Genomic DNA, 7,519 nt, shown 5'->3' with positions numbered 1-7,519 from the left:
TGAGATGGAATTCTTCAAAAGCTCAGATTTTTCAGGGGTATAAACAAAAATAAATAAGTGAACAAGTTGTCTGGACTACTAAAATAATCAGATCCAAATTTTTTAAAATATGACTATGATGCTGGTATTGGATAACTGAAGAAATATATCTCAACAACAATATCAAGAGCCAACATTTACATATATTCTGCATAATAATATGCATAGATAATAATGTTCTGATCTAAGAGTTTATGTTTTTGTTCATCTGTGCCAGGTAATGGAGTAAGTATAGTTATTATTTTACCATATTTAATCATCATTGCACATTAAAGTCCAATTTTATTTTTATCTACTGTTAATTTACAGTTGACAGATGAATGGAGAGTTTAGTATCTTACCTAAGGTACAATGCATGTAGAAGGAAAGCTGAATCTAAGGTCTCAGTCTGGCTGCAAAGTCTGTGCCCTCACTTTCTGTCCCTCTGGTTCTCTGAGGAGTCAGCCTTGCCATGAGACATTTCAGTGGGGTCCTTAAACCAGACAGGTTAACTCAGTTCCAATTTTCATAATAAGTACTCTAGAAGTAAGGAATTTTATTTCTCTCTTTGTGTCTCTCAATATTCCTCTTTTTCTCAATGATTCACTCTTTGTGTTGTATGGGGCAATTATTCTTCAAGTTCCCTCTACACATTGATAGAGAACATAAGAAATCCTCATCATCCTGAACGATGGAAAATTCACTGTAAGATACTAATTCTTTCAATCCACAGTTGTGATTTCACTTATTTCTCTGGTAAATTTGTTGAATTACAAGTAATTTATAATTCCCAAATCAACATAGAAGCACTACGATCTGTGAAACTTTCTCCTATTAGCACGATGGGTTTGGGATGTGTGTTGTAGTAACACGAGTCATCCATGTAACCTCAAACTCTCCTTAATTCCTTAGGTGAAATCTCATGGACAACACTATGTGGCTGGTCAACTACACTGGAGGGTACAATTTCATCCTGTTGGGATTCTTCAGTCAATCCAAAGACCCAGTTCTGCTCTGTGTGGTCATTTTTGTGATTTTCCTGATGGCCCTGTCTGGAAATGCCATCCTGATCCTCCTGATACACTCTAATGCCCACCTTCACACTCCCATGTACTTTTTCATCAGCCAGTTGTCTCTCATGGACATGATGTACATTTCTGTCACTGTGCCTAAAATGCTCATGGACCAGATCATGGGTATCAAAACTATCTCAGTCCCTGAATGTGGGATACAGATGTTCCTCTACTTGACATTAGGAGGATCAGAATTTTGCCTTTTAGCTGCCATGGCCTATGATCGGTACGTGGCCATCTGCCATCCGCTCCATTATCCTGTCCTTATGAATGATAGGATATGTCTCCTCCTGGCATCTGGCTGCTGGTTCTTGGGCTCAGTGGATGGCTTCATAGTCACTCCCATCACCATGACCTTACCCTTCTGCAGATCCAGAGAGATCCATAACTTTTTCTGTGAGCTTCCTGCTATAATGAAGCTCTCCTGCTCTGACACCTCACTCATTGAGACACTCATGTACACGTGCTGTGTGCTCATGATCCTCATCCCCGTGATAGTCATTTCAAGCTCCTACTTTTTCATCCTCCTCACCATCCACAGGATGAACTCTCAAGAAGGACGGAAGAAGGACGGAAGAAGGCCTTTACCACATGTTCCTCCCACATGACTATAGTTATGCTATTCTACAGGGCTGCTATCTATACCTACATGATCCCCCATTCTTACCACACCCTGGAAAAGAACATGGTAGTATCTGTATTTTACACTATCATTACTCCTGTGCTAAGCCCTTTAATCTATAGTTTTAGGAATAAGGATATCACAGGGGCTCTGAAGAAAATGTTGCCAATGGGTCCTGTCTTTCAAGAAATCATAAATTAGTAAATTCTAGTAGTAATAGTTCTTTTTTTCCCTTTCCTATACACATTAGAATTTTAGGATCTTATGCCATTGTTAGTTCTCAGATTCTCATATCACAGTGACTCATATCATTTTCACACTCACCTTTTTTTAGGTAGTTGTTTTCCTATATTCTCCTGTTATTCTGTAGGAGTATATTCATATTCTTAAGAACTGCATAATGAAATCATTTATACATAAAAATCATATGGACTCTCAAATAAGATGGGGGAAAATGGTGAAGCAAAAGGAGAAATATATTACCAATAGGTGAGACTAGGTAAAGGCCATATGGTTATTCTTTATATTATTTTTATTCATGCTACTCTCTGAAAGGTTTGAAATTAATCCCAGATTTAAACAAACAAACTCATAGCTATCAAGTCAATTTCAACTCATAGCAACCTTATTATTGTTGTTGCTGTTGTTATGTGCTGTTGAGTCATCTCCAACTCGTAGCAACCCATCCTTGGGTTTCCAAGGCAGTATCACTATGGAAGTAGATTGCCCAATCTTCCTTCTGAGGAGTGGCTGGTGGGTTTGAACCACCATCCTTCTTGTTAGAGGTCAAGTGCCTTGGGCACTACACCATCAAAACACCCAGTAACCTTATAGGAAAGAGTAAAACTGTTTTGCAAGGTTTCCAAAGCCGTACCTCTTTATGGAAGCAGACTACCACATATTTCTTCTGCTCTTCTACTTGGAAGGTTGGAAATGCTGACCTTTTGGTTAACAGCCAAGTGCTTAACCACTGTATTACCAAAACCAAACCCAGTGACACTGAGTCAATCTTGACTCTTAGCAAACCTATCGGGCAGAATAAGACAGCCTTATAGGGTTTTCCAGGTTATGAATCTTCACAGAGGAAGACTGCCACACCACATCTTCCCATGGAGCAGCTGGTGAGTTTGAACCACCAACTTTTAGATTAGAAACTGGGTGCTTTAACCACTGCACCAGAAAGACTATTTAATTCCAAATAAAGAGTTAAAATACCAACATTTGTCCATGCCCACCACCACTTTTTTGTCGTTGTTGTTTCTACTCTCATGGCAGCATGATTAAATATAAAACATCTTCACTTTGACATGACTATTCATTACAGAATACATTCATTTCTGAATATATTGAATATATCTGCATACTTTAATAGACTGCTGCTTTGTTCCATGTGGAAACTCTAATACTTACTAATACTTTTAAACTGTTAGTACTCCATGATAGATTTAGAATCCACGATTTCATAAGGGCCTGTGGGATACACATTAACTCAGAGTGGCAGGATGATTTAGGGAAGGTTCTCTGCATGAGGTGACATCTGATTTGAGCTTGGAAATACGTGATTTATTAGACAAAGAAAGAAAGACAGAACATCAGATATTCAATCCTTCATTTTCTCAACAAATACTTGTATGCTATATTATAATAAAAATCATAGCTAAATGGCATTAAAATCTAAACAATTTATGATTGCTGCCCCAAGGAATATGAACTCTAGGTATAGTCATTTATGCAGATGTTCTTGTTGTTGTTAGGTGCTGTCGAATTGTCTCCAACTCATAGGGACAATGGTATGAAACACTGCCCAGTCCTGTGCCAGCCTTATGATCCTCGCCATGCTCATTGTTGCAGCTGCTGTGTCAATCCATCTCGTTGAGGGTCTTCCCCTTTTTCATTGACCCTCCACTTTACCAAGCATAACATCCTTCTCCAGAGAATGGCCCTTTCAGACAACATGACCAAAGCAGATGAGATGAAATCTGGCCATTCTTGCTTCCAAGGAGCGTTACAGTTGTACTTCTTCCAGGACAGTTTTGTTAGTTCTTTTAGCAATCCATGATACTTTCAGTAGTCTTCAACAACAGCACAACTCAAAAGCATTAACCATTCTTCAGTCTTCCTCATTCATTGTCCAACTCTCAAATGCATGAGGTGAAAATACCATAGCTTGAGTTAGACACATATTAGTCTTCAAGGAGACATCTTTGCTCTTCAGCACTTGAAAGAGGTGTTTTGCAGTATATTTGCCTAATGCAATATGTCATCTGATGTCTTGACTGCTGCTTCCACTGGTGTTGATTGTAGAACCAAGTAATAGGAAGTCTTTGACAACTTCAATCTTTTCTCCATCTATCATGATGCTGCTTATAGACCCAGTTGTGAGGATTTTTGTTTTCTTTATATTGAGGTTTAATCCATACTGCAGACTGTCATCTTCAATCTTCATTGGCAAGTACTTCAAGTCATCCTCACTTTTAGCAAGGAAAGTTTTGTCATCTGTGTACCACAGGTTCTTAATGAGTCTTCCTCCAATCCTGATACCACATTCTTCATATAGTCCAGCTTCTTAAATTATTTGCTCAGCATACAGATCAAATAAGTCTGGGGGAAGAATACAACTCTGACACACTCCCTTCTTGATTTTAAACCATGCAGTATCCCCTTGTTCTGCTCTAACGACATCCTCCTGATCTAGGAACAGGTTCTTCATGAGTACAATTAAGTGTTCTGGAATTCCCATTCTTCTTAACATTAACCATACTTTGTTAAGATCCACACAATCGAATACTTTTGCATAGTCAATAAGACACAAGTAAACATTTTCCTGGTATTCTTTGCTTTGAGCCAAGATCCATCTGACATCAGCGATGATATCCCTCATTCCACATCCTCTTCTGAATCCAGCTTGCATTTCTGGAAGTTCTCTTTCAATATACTGTTGCAACCATTTTTGAATTTTCTTCAGTAAGATTTTACTTGTGTGAGATGTTAATTATATTGTTCGATAATTTCCACATCCTGTAGGATCACCTTTACAAATATGGATCTTTTCCAGTCAGTTGGCCAGGTAGCTATCTTCCAAATCTCTTGACATAGCTAAGTGAGAGCCTCCAGCACAGTATCTGTTTGTTGAAACATCTCAATAGGCATTCCATCAATTCCTGGAGCCTTGTTTTTCTCCAATTCCTTCAGTGCAGCTTTGACTTCTTCTTGAATAACATTGGTTCTTGATCATATGCCACCTCCTGAAGTGGATGAACATAGGCCAATTATTTTTGGAAAAGTGACTCTGTGTATTTCTTCCATCTTCTTTTGATGTTTCCTGCATCATTCAACATATTGCCCATAGAATCTTTCAATATTGCAATTTGAGGCTTGAATTTTTTTTTAAGTTCTTTCAGCTTGGGAAATGCAGACTATGTGCTTCCCCTGTAGTTTTCTAACTCTATGTCTTTGCACATGTCATTATAATAATAATTTTGTCTTCTTGAGCTGCTCTTTGAAATCTATGTATCTATGTTAAGCTCTTTTATCTTGTCATTTCTTCCATTTGCTTTAGCTACTCTTTGCACAAGGGCAAATTTCAGAGTCTCTTCTGACATCCATTTTGGTCTTTTCTTCCTTTCCTGTCTTATTAATGGCCTTTTTCTTTCTTCCTGGATGATGTTCTTGATGTCATCCCACAATTCCTCTGGTTTTCAGTCATTGGTGTTCAATGCATCAAATCTGTTCTCCACATGATCTCTTAATTCAGGTTGGATGTAATCAGGGTCATATTTTGGCTCTTATGGACCGGTTTTAATTGTCTTCAGCTTCAACCTGAACTTACATATGAGCAACTGATAGTCTGTTCCACAGTCAGCTCTGGCCTTCTTTTGCCTGAAGATATTGACCTTTTCCATCACCTCTTGCCACAGATGTAGTCAGTCTGATTACTGTGTACTCCACCTGGTGAAGTCCATGTGTATAGCCACTGTTTGTGTTGTTGAAAGGGTATTTGCAATGAATAATTCATTGATTTTGCAAAATTTTATCATGCAATCTTTAGTGTTATTTCTTTCACCAAGGCCATATTTTCCAATTATTGGCACTTCTTTGTTTCCAACTTTTGCATTCTAATCATCAGTGATAATTAATACACCTTGACTGCATGTTTGGTCAATTTTAGACTGCAGAAATTGGTAAAAATCTTCAATTTCCTCATCTTTGGCTTTGGTGGTTGATGGGTAAATTTGAATAATAGTAGTATTAACTGGTCTTCCTTCTAGGGATATGGATATTATCCTATCACTGACAGCATTATACTTTAGGATAGGTCTGGATACATTCTTTGTGATGATGAATGTCACTCCATTCCTCCTCAATTCGTCATTCCCAGCATAGTAGATTATATGATTGTCTGATTCAAAATGGCCAAAACGAGTCCATTTCAGTTCACTAATGTCTAAGATATTGATCTTTATGCCTTCCATTTCATTTTTGAAAACTCTGTAGATTCATACTTCATACATTCCCTGTTATGATTATTAATGGCTGTTTGCAGCTGTTTCTTCTCATTTTGAGTCATGCCACATTAGCAAATGGAGGTCCTGAAAGTTTCACTCTATCTACATCATTAAGATCAGCTCTACTCTGAGGAGGCAACTCTTCTCCAGTCATATTTTGAGTGCCTTCCAACCTGAGGAGCTCCTCTTCTGGCACTATATTGCACAATGTTTCAGGGCTGTTCATAAAGTTTTCTAGTAATATATCAGACAGAGTTTCACTGCTATTCATAAGGTTTTCACCAGCCAATTGTTTGAGAAGTGGATGGCTTCTTCCTTCTTTCAAGTGTGTCTTAGTCTGGAAGCTCCACTGAAACCTGTCCACCATGGGTGACCCAACTAGCTTTTGAAACACCGGTGGCATACCTTCCAGCCTCACAGCAACACACATGCCACCACAGTACAACAAAACTGTCAGACAAGTTCGTCTGTCTTAGCTGTTCCAAACCACTCCATTCACTTCCTGGTCTCCCTCAGTGGTTCCGAACCCACTGTACCTGTTTGCTTCCTTCCTGGTCTCCCTCAGCTGCTCCAAACCCTATATGAAGATATGTGCAACAAAGTATATAAATTGCTTTTCTAGTCATCCAGAAAGAATACAGCTCATAAGAACACATCTGTTCAGCCTAAGACATTTAACTTTGCTCAAAACAAAGGTGACTGAGGGAAGACCTTGGAGTGAACATTGAAAGGTGACTCCATGTTACCCTCAAATGAGTATGTGTGGTTGGGAGTTGGGGCAGAGGTTATACTCAGGAATATGATGTCAAGGAAAAGGTACAGCAGGAGAAAAGATAACAGAGTTGACTAAGTAGGGGTCATAAATTTTCCAATGGCATCTCCTTTCATGCTTCAATTTTTAGTCTCATTTCTTGCCCTTCTGTGCCCTAAACTTTTACTTAGTGAAATGATCAGATTTGCATTTTAGAAATTTTACATTATTGATAATCACTTGGAGAAGTGTATGAATGAAGATAGGGAGACCAAGTGAGTGATAAAGGTGACCTGAATGATGTTGATGCACATTGGAACCTGCCTTAACATCATGAAGGACTGAAGGGACAGGTATCTGAAGAAAGTGGGTCTTGATGAATATGGTAAATAAAATCACAAACTGGTTGCACATCTACGATTTCACAGGTGACTATGTCTAACTTCTGAAGAATCAGGCAGTTTCAAAAGTCAGATCCTCTTTTCCCACTGAAGCACTCAGTTATGTCATGACTATAAAATAAAGAACTTGCAGTTTTAGGAAAAGATGT

The 7,519-nt window shown here is 38.5% G+C and overlaps 1 pseudogene; it reads left to right on the top strand.

Annotated features, from left to right (window-relative positions):
- Positions 1-940: 940 nt before the first annotated feature.
- On the top strand, positions 941-1,914 carry LOC103210930 (annotated as a pseudogene).
- The last annotated feature ends 5,605 nt before the right edge of the window (positions 1,915-7,519 follow it).

Source organism: Orycteropus afer, unplaced genomic scaffold (genome assembly GCF_000298275.1).
Source record: "Orycteropus afer afer isolate SDZICR_OR568_19922 unplaced genomic scaffold, OryAfe1.0 scaffold00672, whole genome shotgun sequence".
In the NCBI taxonomy this organism is placed as follows: Eukaryota; Metazoa; Chordata; class Mammalia; order Tubulidentata; family Orycteropodidae; genus Orycteropus; species Orycteropus afer.
The sequence above is the reverse complement of the archived record's forward strand: the minus strand, read 5'-3'. Positions and strand labels throughout refer to the sequence as shown.